Source organism: Marmota marmota, unplaced genomic scaffold (assembly GCF_001458135.2).
Source record: "Marmota marmota marmota unplaced genomic scaffold, marMar, whole genome shotgun sequence".
Lineage (NCBI taxonomy): Eukaryota > Metazoa > Chordata > Mammalia > Rodentia > Sciuridae > Marmota > Marmota marmota.
The window spans coordinates 2,924,623-2,947,265 of NW_025999895.1; the positions used below are offsets into that span (position 1 = coordinate 2,924,623).

General features: G+C 62.8%; 1 protein-coding gene and 1 long non-coding RNA gene across 10 annotated transcripts in view; one reads left to right on the forward strand and one right to left on the reverse strand.

Annotated features, from left to right (window-relative positions):
- Nucleotides 1–22,643, forward strand: part of Rbfox3 (RNA binding fox-1 homolog 3) — a 377,727-nt gene that overhangs the window by 308,502 nt on the left and 46,582 nt on the right. The gene's annotated exons all lie outside the window — the stretch shown is intronic.
- LOC107157726 lies at nucleotides 4,482–12,243 on the reverse strand. Of its 5 annotated transcripts, none has more exons than XR_007345268.1 (7): nucleotides 11,645–12,243; nucleotides 11,269–11,373; nucleotides 9,781–10,928; nucleotides 9,504–9,579; nucleotides 7,273–7,410; nucleotides 6,408–6,941; nucleotides 4,482–4,975 (listed from the first exon to the last, which is right to left on the reverse strand). It is a non-coding gene; the product is annotated as an uncharacterized LOC107157726 (long non-coding RNA). The 5 variants fall into 5 exon arrangements; XR_007345265.1 differs by lacking the exon at nucleotides 4,482–4,975 and adding an exon at nucleotides 6,258–6,334 and having other exon boundaries at nucleotides 11,645–12,242; XR_007345267.1 differs by lacking the exon at nucleotides 4,482–4,975 and having other exon boundaries at nucleotides 6,264–6,941; nucleotides 9,781–10,897.

Sequence of the window (22,643 nt, forward strand, 5' to 3'; positions counted from 1 at the left end):
ATCAGCACAGGCAGGTCCCTGTCCTAGAGCTGTGGAATGGAGCAACAAAGAAGGCTGGCCTGTCCCACAGTGGGACCCAGCTTTGGTGGGTGGCCGGGGCAGCAGTCCCCTGGCTGTCCAGCTGGTATGGGCCTGAGAAGCAGGTCTGGCCAGAGAGGGCCGAGTCGACAGCCAGTCGGCATGCTGGGAGGTCACCAGGAGGCAGAGAGCAGCTTGTGGCCAGGCCCAGAAGACTCCTGTGCCTCTCCTGTCCACCCTGGTGAGGTGGGGTGCCCGCTGCCGTCTGCTGCCAGACCTTCAGGGTAGACGCTGAGCCACACAACTTGGGAAGCGCACGCAGCCACTGTCCTTGGAGGAGGCCCAAGTGCCCTCATGTCTCCTGTCCTCTGGCCCTGGGGACAGGAACCTGAAGTTGGCTTGAAGTACCATCTCTGTTTCCTGGGGAGGGGGGCAGGGGATGTGGCAAGAGCAGGAGGCTGGCCGTGGCCTGGGGCCAGCTGAGTAGAGGAGCCTCCAGCCCTGGCACCCAACTCAGCTCAGGTCAGGCTGTGGCAGCAGGGTCCCCTGGGCAGGGTGTCCAGGAGTCTGAGGCTTTGGTGGTGTGGGCCTGGGGGCCCGTGTGTTCTGAGGGGGCTGGCGGACTGCAGCCTTGTCCCACTGGCCAGGGCTGGGGCACCCAGTAGAGGAGATGTCTGTCCCTGCCTCCTCTCCAAGACCTGACCAGTCCCCACGCCTGCCATCCTCCCTGGTGTCCCCTGGCTTCTGAGCCCCTCCCTCCTCTTCCGTCCCCCCCACACCTCATTTCTCTCCTCCCTTCCACATTCATTCACTCTCTGCTTCTTCCTTCAATCCCTGCTCCTCTTGGAAGATTCCAGCCCTGCCTGGTGCCCTGGGCTCTGGCCAGCCCCTCCGTGCCTGGCTGACTTTTCCACTCCCCACCATGGCTGCTGGGGCTGCGTGGCTGCGTGTGTGTCCTGGGCCCATGACAGAGGCCTGTGGCACCGACTCTCACTTCCCTGTTGCTGGTGTGGCTGGGACGGGGTGCTTGGCAACTGCACACACACCCTCCAGGGGAGGGAGTCCAGTCCTGGAAGGGGACCCAGGTGGGGCTGGGTCTTGGACAGGAGCCTGCACTGCTCAGATGAACCCTGGATCCTGGGTGGCTCTGGTGAAGCCAGGCCCAGTCCACCTGGAGACCGTGTGTCCCACTGGCCACCACAGAGCAGAGCCCCGCAGCCATCAAGAGGGAGCCAGGCAGTCTCCCAGCCCAGGAGCTCCTGGCACAGGGAGGGTCTTTGTACCCCACCACCCTGCGGTCTCTGAACAGCTCAGGGACAGTCAGAAGAGAAGGGGAAGAGGTGGCAGTGGTCACCGTCACTAGAGGGGGCAGAGTGTTCCATGAGTCACTCATGGAGCTGCAGTTCAGCCAGGCGCTTCAGGAGACCCCGGGTCTAGAACTGGGGTAAAAAGAAGCCCTATCCTGACTTTTCTGGGTTCATGGATGCAATTTGTCTATAGAAACTGGCCCCAAGGGCAACAAGTATGTCTTTGTGCCCCCAGGGCTGCAAGGGCATTGGAAGCCCACCCGGGCAGGGAGAGGAGAACTCAGCCAACCAGTCCCCTTTCCCCTGGACACAGGGGCTTCTGTGTCCAGCCCTCGGAGGCTGGATTTGACATCTCCTTTCCAGAGAGCACTACCCACCAGGGACACCCTCCCCTCCAGCCTCAATGCTGTGGGACACCACCCACAGGTGGCGGCTCAGAGATGACCAGCCTCTGAGTTGTGGTGACCCGACTGTCAGCGTCCAGCCATAGGAAGCTTGGCCCAGGAGTAGCAGGGGCCAGAGCAGTCAGGCAGGAGCCGGTGGTCCCAGGAGCAAGTCTGCAGGTCCCTGGACCTCACGAGACAGGAAGAGGCAGCCTCATCACGCTGCTGCAGCAGGAGCACCGTGGAGAGGACTCCCTGGGCCCAGCCTCCCCACGAGTCGGTCACCACGGGTCCTTAGAGAGCCTCATCCCAGCAGCCTGGGGATGGCCACACTCTGCAGTGTCCTTGCATGTCATGAGTGTGGAGCCCTTGGGTGCTGGTGGGTGGAGGCAGCGGCTGTCCCCAGCTCTCCAGGACCAGCTCAGTGGCCTAGAGCACAATCCTGGTCCCTTGGAGCCTTTGTCTCCTCGTCTGAAGAGGAAAGACTCCAACTGGTGGCAGGTGCTCAGGGTTAGGTGGCATGTCCCTTCAACAAGGCCAGCTCTGAGGAGCCCGGGGTAGGTGTCGTCCCTCCTCTCACACTGCCCTGGAGGGAGACACAGAAAGTCACCATCAGGCAAACAGATTTGCCAGGTGTGGCTGGGAGGCCTAAGGGCAGGAGGGGGAGCGGAGCCTTCGGGGGAGGCTGAGGCCTGGATCAGGCGGCAGAGGAGCAGGTGTGGTCAGGGTGCCTTGCTGGGGCTCCTGGACTGAGCCCTGCAGGAGGACGCGGGGGTCTGTTGTCCCAGGATGCAATTTCATGTAGACAAATGCCCCGGGCGAGGGGGTGAGCGTGTCCAGAGCAGGTACTGCGGCGTGGCCGTGGGCGCGGGCGCGAACGCGGGCGCTCTTGGTCTTCCTGAGTGCCCTGCAGTGGGTGAGTGGGGTGGCCCTGCAGAAGGCACTGGAGCACAGGGCAGGGAACGGGAAGGACACTAGTGAGAGGAACACAGGAGCGAGGAGTCAGGGTCCATGTGGCTGAGCTGTCACTGCAGTGGGTCCCCTCCATCTGCGGGAACCTCCAGGGGCTCTGCTTCCACACTTGGTGTGTGCACAGCTCCGTGCTCAGTACGGCTGGTCCCAGGATGACACTCCCAGAGTGTCACAGGGTAGGAAGGTCAGCGCTGACCGGCACTGCACAGGAGGCCCAGGGTGATAGGAGAAGCCGAGCTCTGCTCCTGGCTCTGCTCCTGGCCATTCTCCTGCCCTCCTTCTCTGTCACCAAGTGACCTAAGGGGACGGGGTCACTGCCACCCATGCCTGCCTGTGCTTCAGCATCACCTGAGGAGGCAGAAATGAAGAGCTTGTGCGTGAGAATTGTGTCCCATTGTGAGTGGTATTGTCACCGCCCATCACAGCACGTTGAAGGGTGACAAAGAAGGTCAGCCAGAGGCATGGGGCATTGATCTGGGATCTCAGTTGGCCATCTTCAGAAGTGGCATGTCAGAGGACAGGCCCTTCTACCTGGCCACACAGGGCAGGGCAGGCCCCGAGAGTGGGAGTGGGGTTCAGATAATGACCTCAAAGGACGTTTTAATGGTGGTCCCCTTTAGCACCGGCTGCCTGTGAGGTGGTAAGCTGCCCGTCACCAAGGGGGTTCCACAGAGGCTAGCCCTGTCCGAGGCTCCGGGAGAGCAGTGCTGGCCAATAGAAATGTCGTGCTGGCCAATGGGAAAACTTAATTTCTAACACCTGCGTTCAAAGGTGGGAGGCGGGTGAGGTGAATTCCAGTCCTGCGTTTTATTAGCCCACCCGCCCCAGACGCCCCCGACCCCACCAAGAACCTGCAGATGAGAGATTCCTTTCTCAGGTCTGTGCTCAGCCTTTGAAACCTGGTGTTGATTGACAGCAGCATTTCCACTGGGGCTGGCCACATGTCCAGGGCCCACTCTTCATGTGGGACTCACGTGGAGCTCATCCACGGGGTGGATCTAGAACCTTCTGTTGGGCAATGTAGCTCTGGAGCCAGACTCAAAGTCTGGTCCGTTGGCAGAGAAAGCCAGTGAGACTTGCAGACCTGAGGGGCCAAGCCTTCTGTGTGGGGGTCACCTGCTGTGGGTGCCCAGTGAGCCACACTGCTCTGGGCGGCCTCTGAGATCTCTCGGTGGCCTCTAAGATCCACCCGTTGGCCACAGGTCTCAGACCAGACGGGGCTGGTCTTGCTGACAGCTCCCTACCCCAATCTGTGGTGGCCTGTGACAAGGTTGCCCCTTGGCCCTGGCATCCTGGGGAGGTAAGAATAACATTATCAGCCTTCCCTCGGGCAGAGGAGCAGTCACCTTTTGTGCTGGAGTGCCCGCAGGTCAGTGCTGGCCATACCTGTTCGTGGATTTATATGCGCACTCCCTAAAACACAAGGCTGGCAGTTCTAATTGGTTTCTCGCCCCACCCCTTTTTAAAAATTAAATTTACTACTTAGCACTACTCAGGAGTCTGGAAACCGGTGACAGAGCTGGGTCCAAGGGCCAGCTGCAGCTCCTGGTACACCTTCTCCTGGAACAGGGCCGCGCGCGTTCGTTCACACCTCGGCTCTGGTCTTCGGGGGGCAGCGGCAGGACAGAGCAGCTGCCGCAGAGACCATATGGTGGCAAAACCCAAAATATCTGCTCTCTGGCCCTTGATAGGAAAGGGTTGCCAACCCCTGGCCTGGCCAGCGCTGCCCAGAGGACAGAGCCATGCCTGGCGCTGGCGTTTCCTAATCGTGTATCTACAAAAGCAACGAGAACAGATGAAATGCATTTTAATGATGTATTTTATTTAACCCGATGCTGAGTATTGCCACTGCAGCGTCCAATCAATATAAACACGATTGAGACATTTGGCGTTCTCTTTCCATGCTAAATCTTCCAAAGCCACCCTGTGCTTGTCACTCACAGCCCGTCTCTAATCTGTCCGGCCACGTTTCAAATGCTCCAGCGGCCACATGGGGCTGGTGCCTGCCGCAGCAAATAGCTCAGTCACAGAGAAAAGAGGAGGGGAAGCTCCCAGGGGGTCTGGGAAGGGCCTCTGGGAGTAGCCAGGCCCTGCCCAGGTGATGAAGGCCTGCCACAGGATTTTGTGGCCAGGACGGTCCCAAATGAAAGTAACAGTTTCCTTGGAAAGGCTGAATGGAGGTGCAGGGTGGGTCCTGGGCACCTGGAGTCCAGTGCTCGGGGAGCAGGTGACCACTCTGTTCTTTCAGGGTTTAGGCTGAGAAAGGCCTTTGTGCAGGGAGTGACTGGATCAGATCTGTAAGTGTGGAAGCAGAGGAGAGGAGGGCAGGAGGGCCGCAGTCCAGGGAACAGCGGGACACAGGCTCAGGAGAGGCCGCCAGCCGACCCGGCCGGCAGTGTGGATGAAGAGGGCCGGAGGGGAGAGAGCAGGACAGTGTGCCCCGACCAGGAGGGAGGGTCAGTGTGGAATCGGTGGTTTCTGCCTGCAGCATGGTGCTGATGCTCTGCTTGGCCCTGCCCCAGGCCTGGCCCACTTGGCCCTTGTGTGCCCCCAGCCTGGCTCCTGGGTGAAGAAAGCCTTCCCTCCACACCCCTGGTGGTGACCCAAGGGTCCTGCCCCTTCCTTTGCTCTCCTCCCTGGCCAGTGCCCTGGCCAGCTGTGAACACCTGGCTCTGCCCTTGTGGGAACCACATGCCTTCGCCGTTGCCCACGATGAGCCTCTGCCCGAGCCTGTGGCAGCCCTTGAGGACCCTGCCGCCCTTCCTTGTCCCCTTCCCGCCAGGCCTGAAGCAGACTTGCTGCCAAGCTCCTTTGTGAGGTGGCTGGACAGGGAAGTGGGCTCTCAACTCCCTGCTCCGAGGGAGGCAGTGGCCACACTCGCCCAGCCCATGGTCCGGTCACTCACAAGCACCTGCCAGGAAGGAGCCCAGGCCAGTAGCAGGTGGCCCCCGCATCAGTGCCTCCTGGGTGGAAAGGGACCAGGTGAGGTCCCAGGGAGAGACGGCCAGCTCACCCTGCCTCACCTGGAAGGCAGGGTCCTCGTGACCAGATGGGGAAAATGCTCAGGGAATGATGAGGACAGCGGGTGAGCCTGGGTGGGGTGGGTGCCCCTGCCGACCTGCCCCCCAGAAACCCACCTGGCGTGACGCTTGACACCTTCCAACCACTGGTCCCTTTCTCAGGAGGCCTTTCCTGAGCCATTTGGCAGTGCAGCTGCCCGGCTCGCTCCCCGCCCTGCCTACCCTGCTCCACCTGTCTTCCTGGCCTGTGGATACTGGGCGTATGAAGCACTTCACTTACTGGTCTGTCCGGCCCCTCTCTACAGGAGGGAGGGACTTTTTGTCTGTTTTGCTCCCGGCTGTTTTCCCAGGGACAAGGATGGCACCTGGTACATGGTGGATACTAAGTTAGCAGCTACCCAGTGGTTGGGACCCTGTCCTCTGTCCACCGGTGCCTCCCGAGTGGATGCTGTGCTTTCTGTCTTGACCTGCTGTCCGTTTTGGCTCCCCGGCAGGACACTCCCTCCACAGGCCACAGAGGGCCTGGGCCAGTCCTGGGAGCTGGGGCAGGGCCTGGGCAGTCCTGGGAGCTGGGGCAGGCCGGATGGCCATGTTGCAGCAGCCTGGGGAGCGTGGGTCTCTGCACGGCACCTGTCTGGGGGGCACTGAGTATCATGGCTGCATGTCCGGAGCCACCGCCCGTGCCTGAGAGTCTGAGCCTCGAGTACCTCAGAAAGTAGCTGTGTGGCCACAGGTGACACAGATCAGGACGGGCTCCTCCGACGCAGTCCCTGGGGCACTTCAAGACAGGAGGGACAGGGGTGCTCTGCAGCAGCAAGCCTGGCGTCCTCTCTTCCTTTCCTCTTGACAGTGTATACCTGTGGCGTTTCTTGGGATACAGTTCAGCGTCAGACTCTCCTGGGCTCCCCAGAATCCCCTGGGCTTAGTATGTGCAGAGGTGTGTGACAGCCCTGTCCTGGCCCTGCAGGTTCCCTTCCCCAGCCCCTCAGCTCTAGCCCTGCAGACCCAGACCGTGCCACCCCCTGACCTGCCTCTGCCTATTCTGAACAGTTTGTAAACAGGGAGTCACGCACTTTGGGCTCTGACTTTGGACCTGTGTCCTGTCCCCAGAGCACCGCCATGTGTGGCTCCCCTAGCAGGACACCAGCCCTGTGCGTTCAGAGGGCTTGCCGACCCAGGGGCTGGTGGGTTTCTTGGTCCAAGAGTCTGACTGTACCACGTCGGGTCTCAGGCTGCCATACCTGCCCACCAGGTGTGTGCCATCATTGCTGTGACCAGGCGAGGCCACCAGGCTCAGGCGAACCAGCAAATGAGCTGTCTTCCCAGGCAGGTGGCTGGGGGCTCAGGATCTGCCGCCCACCTCCCTGACCCAGTCCCCAGGGCTGGAGCAGGGCAGAGCCTCCCAAAGAGCAGCCAGAACTCTCGGTTGGGTTGTCGGGTAGTCGGGCCCCTGCACGGGACTGTCCCCAGCCCTCCCACCTCGATGCGCTCCCCGGGTGGGCAGGTGGAAAGAGCACGGTCTCAGGAGCAGGCCAGCCCACCCCACCCCTGCTCAGTGATTCAACCCTGCACCTCAGTGTCCTTGTGGTGGGTGGGGACAAGGTGGTCCCTTGCTGGGAGGACAAGGACAGAGCAGATAGAGAGCAGCAGGGCTGGAGTGGAGTCAGGCCCTAACGTTGCTGGCCCCTCCTGTTGTCTTACACTCCAGATCTGTTAAATCAAGAGAAGAAATTGCTAAAATAAGGTCACAAAATATGTAGTTCGTCTTAAATATTTCCATTTGGCAAATTAACAATTTCAACCCACACTCAAGCAAAAGCAAGGAAGCTACTGTTCACCAGTCGAGCTCAGGCTGTCTGTTCTGGACTCCCTCCGAAGGCCACAGAGGGCCTGGGCCAGTCCTGGGAGCTGGGGCAGGACCTGGGCCTGAGGGTGTGCCATGGGGGCCCTACCTGTGCAGCTCCTGCCCCCAGAGAGCCCACCTCCCCAGGAGGGAGGTGTCAGCAGCGTGGTCAGTGCCCTGCAGGGCTGGGCATCCAGAGCCCCATGTGTCCTGGGCTCTGCTGGCTCTGCTGTATCCAGCTCAAGCTGACCACCTGCCCCAGCACCCCACCCCTCACTCCCCTATGGCTGGGATCTGGCCAGGATTCGAACCCTCCTGTGGTTGAGGGGAAGGGAGGGACCTTCATCTGGGCAGGAAAAGGCCCATCTCTTCCTCCTTTCTCCTGGGAAAGCACTAGAGACTTCGTGTGGCCCTGCACTGACCCTTGGTGGGGCCCAGACAATCCAGGAGGATGCAGCCGTCCAGCAGGGCAACGTCCCAAGACCCCTCACACCTCCCTGCCTGGCCTCTGGCTCCAGGGTGGGCTGAACCCCAGATGGGGCTAGGGTTGGAGGGGCCCCAGAGCTGATGGGGTCGGCTAGCCCAAGAAATCCAGGCAAGAGATGGTGAGACTGTGGGGGGTGGAGGTGCCTGCCAGGGGACCCTGCCTCTGGGAAAGCAGGCAGACCCCGGTCCCGCTGCAAGCAGGTAGAGGTGAGGGGCAAGGCTGGGGGCTGGAAGACTCAGAATCAAGTGCCCGTGCACTTCACCACCGATTGGGGCTCAGAGTCGGTGCTGCAGCTGAGTTGGTCATGAAGGGCCCCTGTCTCCTGGGAGGGGCCACACATCATCAGCAGAGTCAAGGGGCCGGTTGGAGGGTGCCTGCCTGAGGAGCAGGACTGCAGAGCCTGACAGGGACCCCAGAGAGAGGGGAGGGAGACCTGGGCTTCCCACGCCTGGACTTCTCTGGTAAGGACCTCCTACAAGTTCAGGGTGCGATCATCTCCCCATTTTACAGAAGAGGAAAACCAGAGAAAGGCCAAGAAGGCTGCCTGGTGGCACATCCAGGGTGGGGGTGGCCCGGCTAGGAGCCCACGCTGGGCAGCTGCCCTGGGCAGCTGGCAGAGGAGGCCGACTCTGGCCTGTCCCCTGTTATTTGTTAAGGGCTTTGTGGGGATCTAATTCACCCACTGGGAGGTGACAGCTCGGTGACCTTCAGCAGCACCTGGCTAGCTGGACCACTGTCCCCACCGACCTGTGGGAAGCTTCCCCTCCCCAAAGTGTCTCTTGGTGACCTCCCTTTGCCTCGACTGTCCCCCCGAGCCCAGTGTGATACTCATGCACACCCCTGGCTTGGGGCAGCCCTGGCAGGACGGTGGGGGGGCTCTGAGTGGCTCAGGCTACCCTGGCTTGGGTGGTGGGCGGTGAGGGCTGAGCCCTGACCTGCCCCTGGCACACTTGTGGGCTCTGGGTCTCCTCCCCCCGACCTCAGTGCAGGGTGTTCAGCCTTCCCCAGGCTCTGCCCTCCCTGGGGGCCTTCCTGACGCCCCCTCACTCCCTGCACCAGCAGGCTCCCTGTGGGTGGCTCTCGGACCCCTCATCCGTGGCTCAGAGCTAAGCCTACTTAATTCTTTTGATCTCAGTTCAGAAACGGGCCCTCCAGCCATCCCTGCTGCTGCTCAGCTGGGGTGCGCCTGCCCGAGTCTGAGCTGGGGACTGCGGAGGCCCCTGGCGGGTTCCCCTGGCACCTGCCCTGGCCTCCTTTCCTAAGCGCTGCCCCCGCTGTGGGCCTGCCTGCACGCAACCCCAGGGGAGGCCCTGCGGGGGGGGGGAGCCCCAGCAATGCAGAAGGGAGGACCGTCCCCCGGGTCTGCTTGGGGCTGCATGCTTTGGGTCCTGTCGGGGCCGCGGTTGGCCTGTGCCTGCCTGTGAGAGGGGGTGGGCGGCCAGCAGAGCCCAGCTGCGGAACAATCTGACCTACCAGGGTTCTCTTCCCTCCACCTCGCTGGGCCTCAGTTTCTCCGTCTGCAAATCCAGGTCTGGATCACATTTCTCTCCTGCCAGCATGAGGGGACAACCGTTAGGGAGCCTGGCGCACAGTGGTCCTCAGCAACCTCCTCGTCACAGGCCCCCAGCCTCACTGCAGGAAAGACCCCTCCACCCTGGGGCCTGCAGCACCTGGGGGCACCTGGGGCTGCCACAGCTGGAGGCGAAGGTCCCACCCTGAGCAAGACAAGCAGGGCAGCCGGCGGCCTCACCCCGACGTCTGGCCAGGAGCGTGGCAGGGCCATTGGTGAGCTGGTGGCAACTGCGCTGCCTGGAGGAATCCATTCGTCCACCTCTGCCCTCCCCAGTTCTGTCCCCCTGGACACGCAGCAGGCGGAGTCGAGGGAACCCACAGACTCTTCCCCCAGTTGCCATCATCTCCCATGGGAGTGACCAGACAGCCCAGGGCTCCAGGTGGCCTTGGACCCCCGAGGACCTTCTGACCCCACCTGACTTCTGGAAGACTGTGGACTGACTGGGGGAGAGGGCACAGCCCGACGCTGGCCTCGAGCTGTCAAACAGGGTCTGGACAGTCTGTGTGCCTGGGCTGCGGAGGCAGGGACCCCACTGCAAAGCCACCCTCCCTCCAGGGTCCTGGAGACAGGAAGCAGAACCAGGTGGAGAAGGATGCAGAGTGCTTCCCAGGGAGGCCTGGAAGGGGGCCGCGGAGGGGCGGGAATCTGCACCTCACCTGCTCTGCCTCGGTGGGCCCTCTGCCCGCTGCCCCCAGGGCTCCCAGTGCCCACCCTGCTGCACCCCAGCTCCCTTCCCAGGCTTTCCTCCCGCTCAGTCTAAAACGAGAATGAAAGGAAATGAGGAGACCGGCAATTCATTTGTGAGCTGCATTGTGTGGGGGGCTCTTAATTAGACCTAATTAGACTAATTAACTTTCAAATGAGAAACTCGGATTTTCTCTCCTGGCTCCTCTCTTCGTATTGCTTTCTCTTCATTCCCCTTTTGGAAAATGAAACAAGGATAAATATTTGAATGGCTCGCGGCGGCCTGCGAGGTGGAAGGCGGCCCAGGCGACGGAGGTGGGGCTCCAGGGCAGAGGGCGCCAGCGACCCGCGGCCCTCCCCTCCCCTATGGCGCCTGGCCGCTGCCCCTCCTCCTGGCTCTGGGGTGCGGGGTGTGGCCTGTCCGTCATTCAGGAGATGATGCTCTGAGGGTTCACTTTGTTCCTGGCACCAGGGGTGGAAAGATGAGTGGATGTCGGGTCCCTTGGGTGATTCTGCCACGGGGACAGGAGGGCTGAGCCTGCCCCCATTCGCTCTGCCACCCTCAGGTCTGGGCCTCCCGAGTTCACTCCCTGGGTCTCAGCTTCTCTGTCTGCAAATCCAGGCCTGGTCATATTCCTCCCCTGCCAGCAGGAGGGGACGACTGGTGTACGGCGGTCCTTGGGAGCCCCCCTCCACCCCCTGGAGCAGGGGGTCCTCCCCGCCAGCAACGCAGGCTCTCAGAGGGACTAGCTGATGAGTGGTGGCACAGCTCCCTGTTCCTGGGAGGGTCTAGAGGAGGCCCCCTGCTCCCCTGCCCCTGCACACTCCCCGGCCCCTGCAGGCCTGGCCTCCCACGGAGAGCCTGTGAGGCCATTTTTGTCAACGGTGTTGGCCACTGTGTAGGTGTTCAGGGACCTGATCCTACAGCACCTCCCACCAAGACTGCCGGGGAGAGATGCCGCCCACCCAATTGTCCCCCACCTGAGCTGCGGACCCTGCTGCCTCTGTAGGTCCAGGACTCTCCAGCAACTGCCTTAGGGTGCTTCGGGGTTCACAGGAAGAAACCCCAGAGTCAGCGTGGTGCGCCTGGACACAGGAAATCCTGGTTTGCCCTGGGCTCCTGCCTCCCCTGGCCCGCGGCTGTTCCCTGACCACTGGCTTCTGCAGCCTGGCCCTGTAGGGAGGCTGAGGGTGCAGCCACCCGCTCCCAGAGGGCACCTGGGGTCTTCCTGGCCCGTTCTTTCCCCAGCCCCATCCCAAACCTCAAGCCCCCGTCTCCCTCTTCCCAGAACCTGACGGGAAGGATTCCTGACGCCAACACCTGCCACTTCCTTATTGATTTCCCCGCTGTCTCAACCGGAGCTGCTGGGGTGGAGCCGGCCCTGGCAGCCAAGGGGAGCAGGAAGGGCTTCTGCTGACATTCTAGAATGTGCCGTGCGCTCAGGCCTCAGGGCAGGGGCCATGATTTGCCCTCCTCAGAGCCAGCCCCCTTCTGTTTGCACGGCTCAGCACAAGGGTCCAGGAGGCCTTGGAGGGTGGGATCCAGCAGCCAAGTCTGGACGCCATCTGGCCCGGAGACACCCACAGCACCCAGGCAAGCACAGCTCAGCACCCAGGGCCTGTCCTGCATCTGGCAGCCCCTATGTGGGCCCTGGGATGTGTGCCACCCTGTCTGGGTCAGGCAGGAAGCAGGTGGCCACGGGCCTGGCCTCCCCCACTCAGGCAGCTTTGACCAGGCCCAGGTGGGCTGCGGCAGCCGGCCTCTTCCCTGTTCAAAGCCTGCCCTGCAGCTCTCGGCCTCCAGTGGCTCTTTATTGGGCCGGGTCTTCTGAGCAGGACGTCCCTGGGAAGGAAGCCAATGGAGGACCCGCCTCTCGGTCAGGAGGAAGCTTCCAGGAGGCCCTGCCTCTCTCCTCCCCTGCCAGGGCCCCCTCCCTCCCCCGCCACGGAGTATCTCTGGAGCCTGTTTTCTGGAATTCCTCGTCCTGCAGAGGCTCAGTGTCCACACTGGACCTGGACCTTGGACCGGCCACTCCTGTGCTCTTGGAGTGGCTGTCCTGAGAAGGACATGGCCCAGTGGTCTGGACAGAAGTGGCCTCCCTGTCCCCCAGCTGAGCCTCTGTGTTTTGGGGTTGGAGGAGCAGGGGGGACTGAAATTTTGGTCCCCACTGTCACCCTCTCTTCCCCAGATGCCCCCCTCTGTGCCTGTGCTCAGGAGAGCCAAGAGCGCTTAAGCTCCGATGCTGGTCTCCTTGGTGACATTGTCCCTCTCCAGGTGGCACCAGGGGATGCTACAAAAATTGCCGTTTGAGGACAGCCCCATGTGAGCAGCCTGCGCTTGGCTTTTTCCACTCCAGCCACCTGCCTGTCCCCTCCTCCTCCTCCTTCACCTGCGGCCTGGGCCCTCTGGCCCCACCCTGCAGCCAACTCGACCTCCCACCCCACCCTCCGCCGTACCTGGGGGCTTTGTTAGCACAACTGGGTTCAAATGTCTGATTAGTCTTTAGGAGATCGCGGGGTCAATTTTCCACAGCTCCTTCCTCTCCATTTAACTAATTTAACTGCACGATTGTTACAAATTTCATTTTATTATAGCCCCGCTTCTCAGTCCAATTGAATTACTAAAATCTCATTTTCTCAGAAGTGCTGAATATGTAATTAGAGGAAAAATTATGCTCCCTCCTGCCTATTAGGACAGTTCACGCATGTGTGCGCCGTGTGCCATGTGACGGACATACCGCTGGCCTCCGCGTGGTGGGCTTGGCCGGAGGCGGGGCTGGCATCGGGACACTCGGGGACAGGGAGGTCAGTGCCCTACAGGGCATGCGGAGCCGTGTGGATACCAATGTGCATGTGTGGCTGCGGGCAGCCTCAGGGACGGCGAGAGGGGAGCCCACATTAACTCCAGAGTACAAATTAAACAGTATCCGTGGGCCATTGTAATTAAGGGGAAATTCGATTTTGTCCTAATGCCCCATTATGTCTGGCTCTGCGAGGTGCATCTGGGGCTGTGTAGCTGGCTCAGGGGGACCAGAGGTTTCAGGGAGCCTGAACGTCAGCCCCGTCCCTCTTGCGGCTCCCTGTTCTCAGCAGGGCAGCCAGGGAGGGGGCCGTGTGCTATTTCTGATAGGTCCAGCTCTGAGGCTCCTTCCCATTTCTATGCTGAAGGTCCGCTGTGCTCCCGCAGCCTCCTCTGCAGTTGAGGGTTTGGTGTTGCAGGTGCCAGTCCCCAGTGTGGCTGTGGCTTGGGGGGGGGGGGCCTCAACGGGAAGAGTAGAGATGCAGCACCTAGCTGTAGGAGCTGGCAGGCAGCTTGGGGGCCCCGGGGACCCAGGGGACTGCTGGGCTGTAGGAGAGCACCCTGTGTCCACAAGGCAGGGTCACCTCAGGTTTTCAGTGGCCGTGGGAGTGTGGCAGACCCAGGGGCGCCTCCAGGCCTCCTTCAGGGCTTCCTGAGGGACTTGGTGGCAGCAAAGGATGGGCCTCTTGGGGCCCCTCTGTCCCCTCCAACCTGGCCTGTTCCCTGGGCTCTGGGCACACTGAGGCGTCCTGCCTCTGTGACTGACTTCTGCCAGCCCCTGTCCCACCTCTCCCTGCTCACTCCTGATCACTCTTCAGGGTCCCCTGAGCCACCTCTCCAGGGATCCCCTGTCAGGGTGACCCATCATAGCTGGGCTGGTTTCTCTGTCCTGCCACAGCTTCAGATCACCACAGAAGACCTGTAGATTCCCTGGGGGACGAGGACCAGGCGTCTGCACCGAGCACCACGCGGCCCAGACGGTTGGTGGAAAGGGCCCGTGGGAGAGCGGCAAACCCAGGCCATCCCTGCTGGGTGCTCCCCTGGTCCAAGCAGACTCCCTGAGAGCCGAGCCAGGTGCCCCAGGGCCATTTTGTCGTCTCTACAGAGAGGGTGGGGGCTTCCTGGGATGCACACAGGGGGACACACGCGTGTGGATGTACGTGCATTCCCTGCTCGGCTTTGTGGGGGGGGGGGAGTGCAGTCTGCACTGGCCGCACAGCAGTGGTGGGTGGGAATGGGAGTGGGGGGCCGTGGGTGTGTGCGAGTGATGTGCGTGTGCGGTGCGTGTGAGTGGCATTGCCCGGGGGTGCATGCGTGTGTGTGCGTGTGCCCCACTGTGGAGAGTGATGGTGTGAGCTCTGCACCATCTCCGTGCGTCTCTGTGGGCCCAGGTGAACTCCAAGTGTGTGCAGGCAGCAAGTGTCTCTGTTGCTTTGTCCCACATGAGTCTCAAGGGTGGCACTGCGTGCGGCAGGGCCTGGGGACCTGGGGGAGCTTACAAGGTGCCCTCTGACCCATGGAGGCAGACACGCGAGGGTATGGGCCCCTGTGCTGAGGCAGGACCTGTGGTGACAGCAGACCCCAGCGCTGTCTGTCCCTGCCCTTATTCATTTCCTGGACTCCTTGGCGGTTCCCTGGTCACACCCACCATGTCCACGCAGGCTGAGGAACAAGGGACCCTTGGGCAGCTTTGCCCCGACCTCCTCTACCTGCTGGTCTTTCCTGAGCAACACCCTTGGCATCTGCAGGTCAGGTCTTCGGCCCCCACCCCCACCTCCACAGAGAGCCCGCTCTGCTCCCTGTGCCGGGCAGCTGCGGCGCCTGACTGTGTGGGGCCTTCAGACTCGCCGTTAGCATGTGAGAGCACACAGCAGGCGCTCAAGCAGTGTACACCCCACACGGTCCTTTCCTCTGCCTCTGAAGGATCTCTTGCCATCTGTACACGTGCCTGGGCCAGCTGGGTTCTGAGTGAGGAAGCCCAGGCATCATCTCAGCAGCCTGCGGAGACAGTCACGGGCCCCTCAGAGGACACAGGCTGGGTGCTGGACGACTTTTCCTGCTCCTGGTGTCGGCCGTCAGCCCAACACTTGAGAAAGGGGAGCCGGCCGGCGGGGCATGGGCTCCCTGCTGGGTGGGGCCAAGGGTGGGACCCTGGATCCGTGGCTTGCCTTCAGCAACGCTGGCTGGTGCTGGACAGGGACTTCCGCTGTCCCCTCTCCAAGCCAGCTCCGCTGGGCCACCACTGGCTCCTGTGTGCCTACTCTCCCTGGGTGTCCCAGGGGGAAGTGCTTCTCCACAAGTGTCCCGTGGGCCACCCAGGGCCACTGCTGTGGGTGTATGGAGACTTCCACAAAGTGTCTACCTCAGACGCCATGGTGCCCATCGCAGGAGCCCTGGAGAGGCCCTATGGCCATCAGTGACGTGGCACAGCTAGGCCAGGACCCACAGTGGTCACATAAACGGTGCCCTGCCCGAGCGGGACTCCTGTTCAGTCCTGGAGTGTTGTATTCATCTGCTTCATTCCTCCTGCCAGAAAGCTGTGGCCCTGGGCTTCGCCTGCTCACTGCCATGGCTGGACAGGCTTCCCAGGGCCTTCTTCTCCCCCGCTTCTGGGCTGCTTGAGCTGGGGCTCTGGTTAGGGACACTTGGGCGCGGCTGAAAGCAGTGACCGTGAGCTGGGAGGAGCTCTGCTGGCCTTGGCAGTGAGGGAGTACACGGACGGTACACAGACGGGGAGGAGCCGTGTGCAGAGCCCGGGACCAGCCTGCCTGGGCCCTCGGGTCTTTCCACTCTCTCGTCCCCACTGCAGCCCGTGAGGTGGGTGCATGGTTATCTGATTTTACAGGGGAGGAAACGGGTGTGGAGGGCACGGGTCCATGGACTGGTCTGCCACAGGCAGGGCGGGCGGCTCCAACGTCAGGAATTCATTCCCCCCCAGTCCTGGAGGCTGGGAGCAGGTGTGGGTCGGGCAGGTTCCTCCTAGGCCTCCCTCCTTGGCTTGCAGACGGGCATCTCTTCCCTGGGTCATCACGTGGTTGTCCGTCTGTGTCCGTATCCTGAACGCCCTTCTCATAAGAGCACCGGTCAGACTGGACCAAGGCCACCCTAGTGATCTCAGTGTGCCCCAGTAGCCTCGGTGAAGACCCATCTCCAAGCACAGCTGCATCCTGAGGTGCTGCACATTCGGGGCACAGCCGACCACATGGCAGAGGCCGCACTCCTGCTGTCCAGCCCATCTGAGCCTGGACCGGCCTCTCCAGGCGTAGGAGTTTCACAAGAGCACATCTGTTGGTCGCCTGGTCGCCGTGCTGCAGTGTGCCGCCCTGGGCAGAAGGCAGCTGCCTCCGCCTCCAGGGCCGTGGGAGTGGACGGTGGGCCTGGGCCTCCTCCGTGTCTGCCTCCTGTGTGGTGGTCTTCCACAGAGCCTCTCCTGGGCTGGGAGCTCAGCTGGCCCCTCTCAGCCTCCCTCACCCACCCAGTCCTCAAGCCACTGCGCCAAACCCCTCAGGGATGACATGGCCAGTTCTCGCTCTCAGAGTGGCCCAGGTGGGGCCAGAGCCCTCGGTGCCCACCCAGAGGCCCTGATGCGCTTCCTCAGGGAGGAAGGTCACAGTTATGTGCATGGGAGAGGTGGGTGGAGGATAGGCAGGCACAGTGGCCTCTCAGAGCCTGGAGAAGGGGCAGGCTTGTGGCAGAGGGGATGGGTGGCTGTGGCAGAGCTCCAGCCAGAAGGCTGCCAGCCAGGAGTCGGTCAGTGCGCACGCTGCAGGGGCCAGCTGCAGACTGGACAGTGCCCAGGTGCTGATGGTGCTGGGGCACGCAAGCCTGGGGAGGACACGGAAAGCGAGGACAGACTGGGGCAAGGGGCAGAGGAGAGCCTGAGACCCAGGCTGGAGGAGTGGGGGAGCAGAGGAGGCGTCCGTGCGCCATGCAGGGTCTCTCAGGTACCTGGGACACTCCAAGGGGCACCTGCCCTTGGGTCCCTGCCCCCCTCCCTGGCCCACGCTGGCAGAGGGAGAGGAGGACACCACCCTTGGCAGGGAGGCTGCAGACCAGACAGTGTGGCTCTGTGGTTTGCCAGGGATGAAACTCATTCTCGCCCAGTGACCACAGCACAGGCTGCACCGCCAGCCAAGGGCACGGAGTCCCTGCTCCCTCCACATGCCCCGTTTTCTCTCAGTCTCCTGTAGCAGGGCCAGCTCCGGTGGCAGAAGCCGTGATGGCTCCAGCAAGCCCACATGCCCCGCTGCCTAGCTCAGGGGCCGGCACCCCCGGGCCCTAAGGGGGACAGCCTCTAGCCCAGCTGTGGCGGCAGACGCAGCCGGGCAGTGTCTTGAGCATGTCCAGGATCCTGCAAAACTTTCCTCAGCCCAGCAAGCCAGGGGGCGGATTTTCCCCACGGACCCTAGTTGACCTACTCCAGGTGGAGCTGACCGTGGGGACCCTAGGCCTGCCCAGCTATAGAGGGTGGAGTGTGCTGTGGACACCCGGGCACCAGCCCTCGCAGCACAGGACGGCGCTCCCCCGCTCCCAGCAGCACCAGGTGGGGCTGCCAGGCCTGGGGGACACTGTGCTCGGGAGGGGGAGTCCCCAGCCAGGGGTGCTTCCTCTGCAGTAGGACCCAGAGAGGCTGCTCCAGAAAAGCCAGGGTTGAGGTCTTGGTGGACCAAGAATTGAGGACTGGGTGACCATAGTGGAGCCCCCAAACCTGAGCCCTGGCCCAGTAGATAGACCCCTGGGTGTCAGAGGCTGAGGAACACATTCTCCCACCGGTGGCCTCTCCCGCACCTGAGCCCCCCCGGGAGATGGCCCAGAGGCCCGCAGATGGGCCAGCGGGACTCCTGGGAGGTCTCACTGCAGCCCCCAACTGCCCCAGGGGCCAGAGGAGAACTCCTCCTGGTTGGACAGTGACCCTCCTGCAAACCCGGGCCCTGATGCCCTGCGCCTGCAGCCCTCCTCGCAGGACGGCTGGAAATGCCCCAGAGGTCCCGGCATCTGCTGAATCAGCACCTGGCCTTGGCCTGAAACCCGAGCCCTGTGGCCCTTAGAGAGGAGCAGGTGGGCAGGCGGGTGGGCAGGCGGGTGGGCAGGCGACGCAGCTCTGCCCCTCCACTGCGGAAAGCAGGACCCTCTGCCCCGGGGAAGAGCGCCAGGCTGCGTCTGGCCTGGTCCCCTCACCACCTGCCAGCCCTCACAGCCCCCCCAGGGGCTGGCCGCGCCCCGCTCAGCATGCCCACTCTGCCTGAGAGCCCGCCGTCCTGCCCGAGTCTGAGGGAGAGGGCCCCCTCCCCACTGCCTCCGTCTTCACCCGAGGTTCCCGGCCCGGCCCGCTGTCTCGTCGTCTCTGTGGCACACATCATCATTTCATAATACTCTGAAATATACATGAAGCTGGCTGAACGCAGACAAAACTGCACCATTTACTGCATGAATATTTCATGCTGGCTTCGCTCAGGCTTCGGTCGGAGGGAGTGCAGCCCGCTGCCCTGGCCGTCCCTGCCCACTGGCTTCCTGCCCGACAGAGGGCAGTGCCCCGAGCTGCTGCTGGGCTGGGGCTGCCTGAGGAAGCGGGAGGAGACGGGTATTGAGAGGCGTGAGCAGTCTTCGGGGCACCATCGAGGTCGGGGCGGGATGGCCTCTGAGCCGCTCCCCGGCAGCCACACCCGACCTTGTGGGCTGGGAATTCAGTGGGTCCAAGGCAGAGAGCCCGGGTGGGCGGGGGCAAGGCCCGGCTGGCTGCTTTCCCATAATGCCTGAGAGCGGCTGCAACTGGCTGGGGGTCTCCAGGACGGAGCTCAGGTGCCCTGACAGGGAGGCTGCCGTGTCACCTCGGCCCGCTGCCACCTGCCTGTCTGGCCCTGGGGATGTCGCACAGGCCACTGCCTGCCTCCTCAGACCATGAGGCAGGCCACGGCCACTGAGGGCTGAGTCCTGGAAGAGGAGGACCCTGGGGCCTGTAGGGGGCAGGAAGGGCAGACGGGGAGGCACTGCCCACTGCACGTCTGTGCCAAGGTGCACCCGATGTGGGTGCCACTGAAGGGCTCTTGCTTCTCAGAGGGCCTGATACTGGGCCACCGCACAGTGTGAAGCCCTCACTCCCGAGGGTGGCCCCTGCCACGGCCTCCCCTGCCTCATCAAAGCAAGAATAGGTGGACGGGACGTGTGCCAGCAGTTAGGTGCCCAGGCCCTCGGCGTGGCCATCTGACCCCATCCCCGTCTCCCGGCATGTGGCAGCCCGGTCACGGGGCTCACTCTGGGAGAGGCCCGGGCCTCTGCCCTGCAGCAGCTGAGGCCCACCTCCAGGGTCAGATCCTGCACCCTTGATGCAGGCACTTGGCTTCCTCCGTCCACTCTGCCTCCCGCTGCCTGGCCATTGCCCACCCACTCGCTTGTTGAGCACCCACTTCGTGCCAGGCATCCTGAAGCAGTGGAGGACAAGAGAGGCCCACTGCCTGCCCTGGTGCGCGCTGTCACCCAGGGCACAGAGACTGGTAAACTAAGGAAACACGAGTTGGTCTCAGTGCTGTGGAAACCGGACCTTGAGATGGCAGAGAAGGATGAGCCCAAGTCCAGGCAGGGTGACTGAGAAGGACATCTCTGATTTAAGCAGAAGGACTGGACGGACCTGGGCAGAAAGACGGAGGGGAACAGCATTGCAGGCTCAAGGAATGGCATGCATGAAGGCCCTGAGGCAAATGAGCTTGGTGTGTTAAGGACTTGAAAGCAGCTGGTGGCCAGGCCAGGCCAGGCGAGCTGGATGGTGTCAGAGAACAAGACAAGGGCATGACCAGCAGGGCCTTGCAGACCAGGAGCAAGAGGGTGCTTGTTCTTCAACGATTGAGGCTTTAGGACGAGAAGGCCCAAGCCATCTCCCTGGCTGCTGTAGGAGCCAGGGCCAGGTCCGTCACCGGAGGCAGGAATTGACCCTGGGGCCCGGAGGCCAGCAGCCTGGGGTCAGGCTGGGCAGGGACATCGCAGGAGAGGGCTGGGCTGCCTCTGCAGGTGCAGAATGCCACCACGTCGTCCCAGCAGGTGAAGTGCATAGGTCGTGGCAGGGTGCGGGGGTGGGAACAGGTGCCGAGTGCAGGCTGTGGGATGGCGGGAGCTTGTTTTCCCCTGTGTGTGACGTCTGTGACCAGGAAGGACACTGAGAAAGACCAGGGCGGGGACTGGGCAGTGTGGTGCTCCCAGTGCTGTGTGCCCTGGGGCATGGCCTTTGCCTTTCTCAGACATGTGACTCACGGGGGCTGTCGGCTTCAGCTACAGCTGTTCCTCTGAAGCCCCCAGTGGGCCCTGGGGCTTGGCTGGTCTCATCCCGCCGCCGTCCCACCAGCTCCCAAACTGGGCTTGTCCTGGAGCCACGCCACCACCCAATGGAGAGAGCTTGGAATTTCCTTCAATTAGGCCTGAAGGTCCTTCAACATGTTCCAGAAGGCCAGCTGCCCCTGGCCAAACTCTGTGCACGCGTCCATCAGAAATGGGCTCAGGAAAGTGGAGTGACCATGGCGTCCAGCCCTCTGCTTGCCCCTGTGCCCAACACCCACCTCGCCAGGGACCTGGGGTTGACACCTGGGGAGGGACCACAGGGCTGGGCAGGGCCAGACCCAGCCGGCCAGGGCGAGCAGGAGAGTGAGCTGTTCAGAGCCATCAGGGGCGAGGCAGGGACAGGAGGGAAGGTCTGGGTGATGGGCACCGTGCTTTGTACACTTCTGGGAGCAAGGCGGGTGGGTGTGTGGACAGTTGTGCTCCAACCCCAGACACCAGAGGCCACCCGCCCCCTCTGCAGGAGCTGCAGGGTAGAAAGCCACATGCCCGCTCCATTGGGAAGGGACCTGATGTCCAGAAGGGGTCTGCCTCATGCTGCGGGGACAGTGGGAGCCCCAGGTGGGCCCACTCTCCTCCCCCCTGTGTCCTCTGTCCTGCCCCCGCATGATGCAGATCCTGTCCTCTGCGGGGCCCCTGTTCTGTCCTGTGCGAGGCCAGCACACTTCCCCCATTCCCTGCCCATGGGGTCCCTCTGCTGCGTCAGGCCCTGTCCCTCCCGTGTAGCCTGCAGACTGGTCAGTAGGGGACCCAGGGTCCTAATGGGGCATAAACTGGGTGGGTGGGGGTGCTCACAGAATGAGCACCTTGGTGCCCCCTTTGGGGTGGTCCCTGGCCACACTGGGAAGTGCAGCCCGCCATGGCTCCCCCAAGAAGGGGCTCCCACCCCCACTGTTGGGCCGGCCGCTCCTGCTGCTGCCTCAGCCCTGGCTGCTCTCACTGGCCAGCCGCTGGTGCAGCAGCAGTTGATTTATCTGGAAGGCCGCGTCCACATTTGCTGAGCCCAATCAGCCACTTCTTAGTGCCACTGTGACCGACTTTGACATGGCTTCCGTCCCTGCAGAGACGGAGCTCTCTGGGGCGCTCCCACCTCCTGCCCCTCTGCATGCTCCAGACTCTGGGCCCAGCGTGGCTCTCGTCCATCAGGTATCCATAGTGGCTGCCCTGAATCCAGTCCTCCCGTTGCTGTGGTCCCCTGCAGGGTGGTGCCGTTGGAGCCCCTCCCAAACGGGCGCCTCATCTCTTTCCAGGCCCAAGTCCTGTCTGCACGGGCCTCTGTCCAGAGCCTTCCACCCTGCTCCACCACTCTGGGAGGACACTCCTTGCCCTTCTCTCATATCCCCAGCCCCTCCCGGCATGTGGCTGAGTGGCAGCTGGGATCAGGTTACTTGGGGCCGGGGCAGTGTAAGAATCAAGTAGCATCCATACCAAGGGTCCAGGTGCCCAGCTGGGCAAGGGACCCGTATACACTGAATATGCCCACTGTGGCCTAGGTGACCCTGCCCTGGGGAGAGCCTTGCAGTCCTGGGGGCCACTGTGACTGCCCAGCACCGGGCAGCGTAAGGGCCACTGTTCTCCCCACTGCGCAGATGGGAGCACTGATCCTGGGCTGGAATCGCGCCTGCTCTGGAGGTGGCCAGGTGCCCCCCACCCAGTGACAGCCTTGATGGCCCTGGGCCTCCCACTCCCTGCCCAGTGCTTAGGCGAGCTGACCTGCCCACCGGGGGGACGGTTCAGGGATTGGAGCTATGAAGCCACCAGCAGGCTGCCCACGTGGGCTGGGGCTGGCCGTGGGGAGGGGTGCAGAGGACCTGAGCTGGGGCTGGCCGTGCAGGGAGCCAGTGGAGACAGGGAGGCTGGAACCACCCGTCCTCCGCCCCTCGTCCTCCTCCTCTGGGCCTCCCTCCCTCCTGGGCCTCTCTCCACTCTGCCCTGGGCTACAGCCTGCACCCATGGTGCCCAGTTGTGGGGAGGCTGCATGCCCTGCCCTGGGCACCAGCCAGAGCCTCCAGACCTCATGCCTCGGAGGCAGGTGTGGCCACCACTCCACACTGGCCAGCAGCCAGCCAGCATGCCTCACCCGGGCAGTGGACTCTTATCCTGACCACACAGGCCACCTGGCTACCCCTCTCCCCAGGGACCTGTGCCCCTAAGACCCCTGCTTGACTCCCCCACTAAGCGCAGCCCACCCCATGCCCAGCTGACACAGCTCGACTCCTAACATGGCACTGTC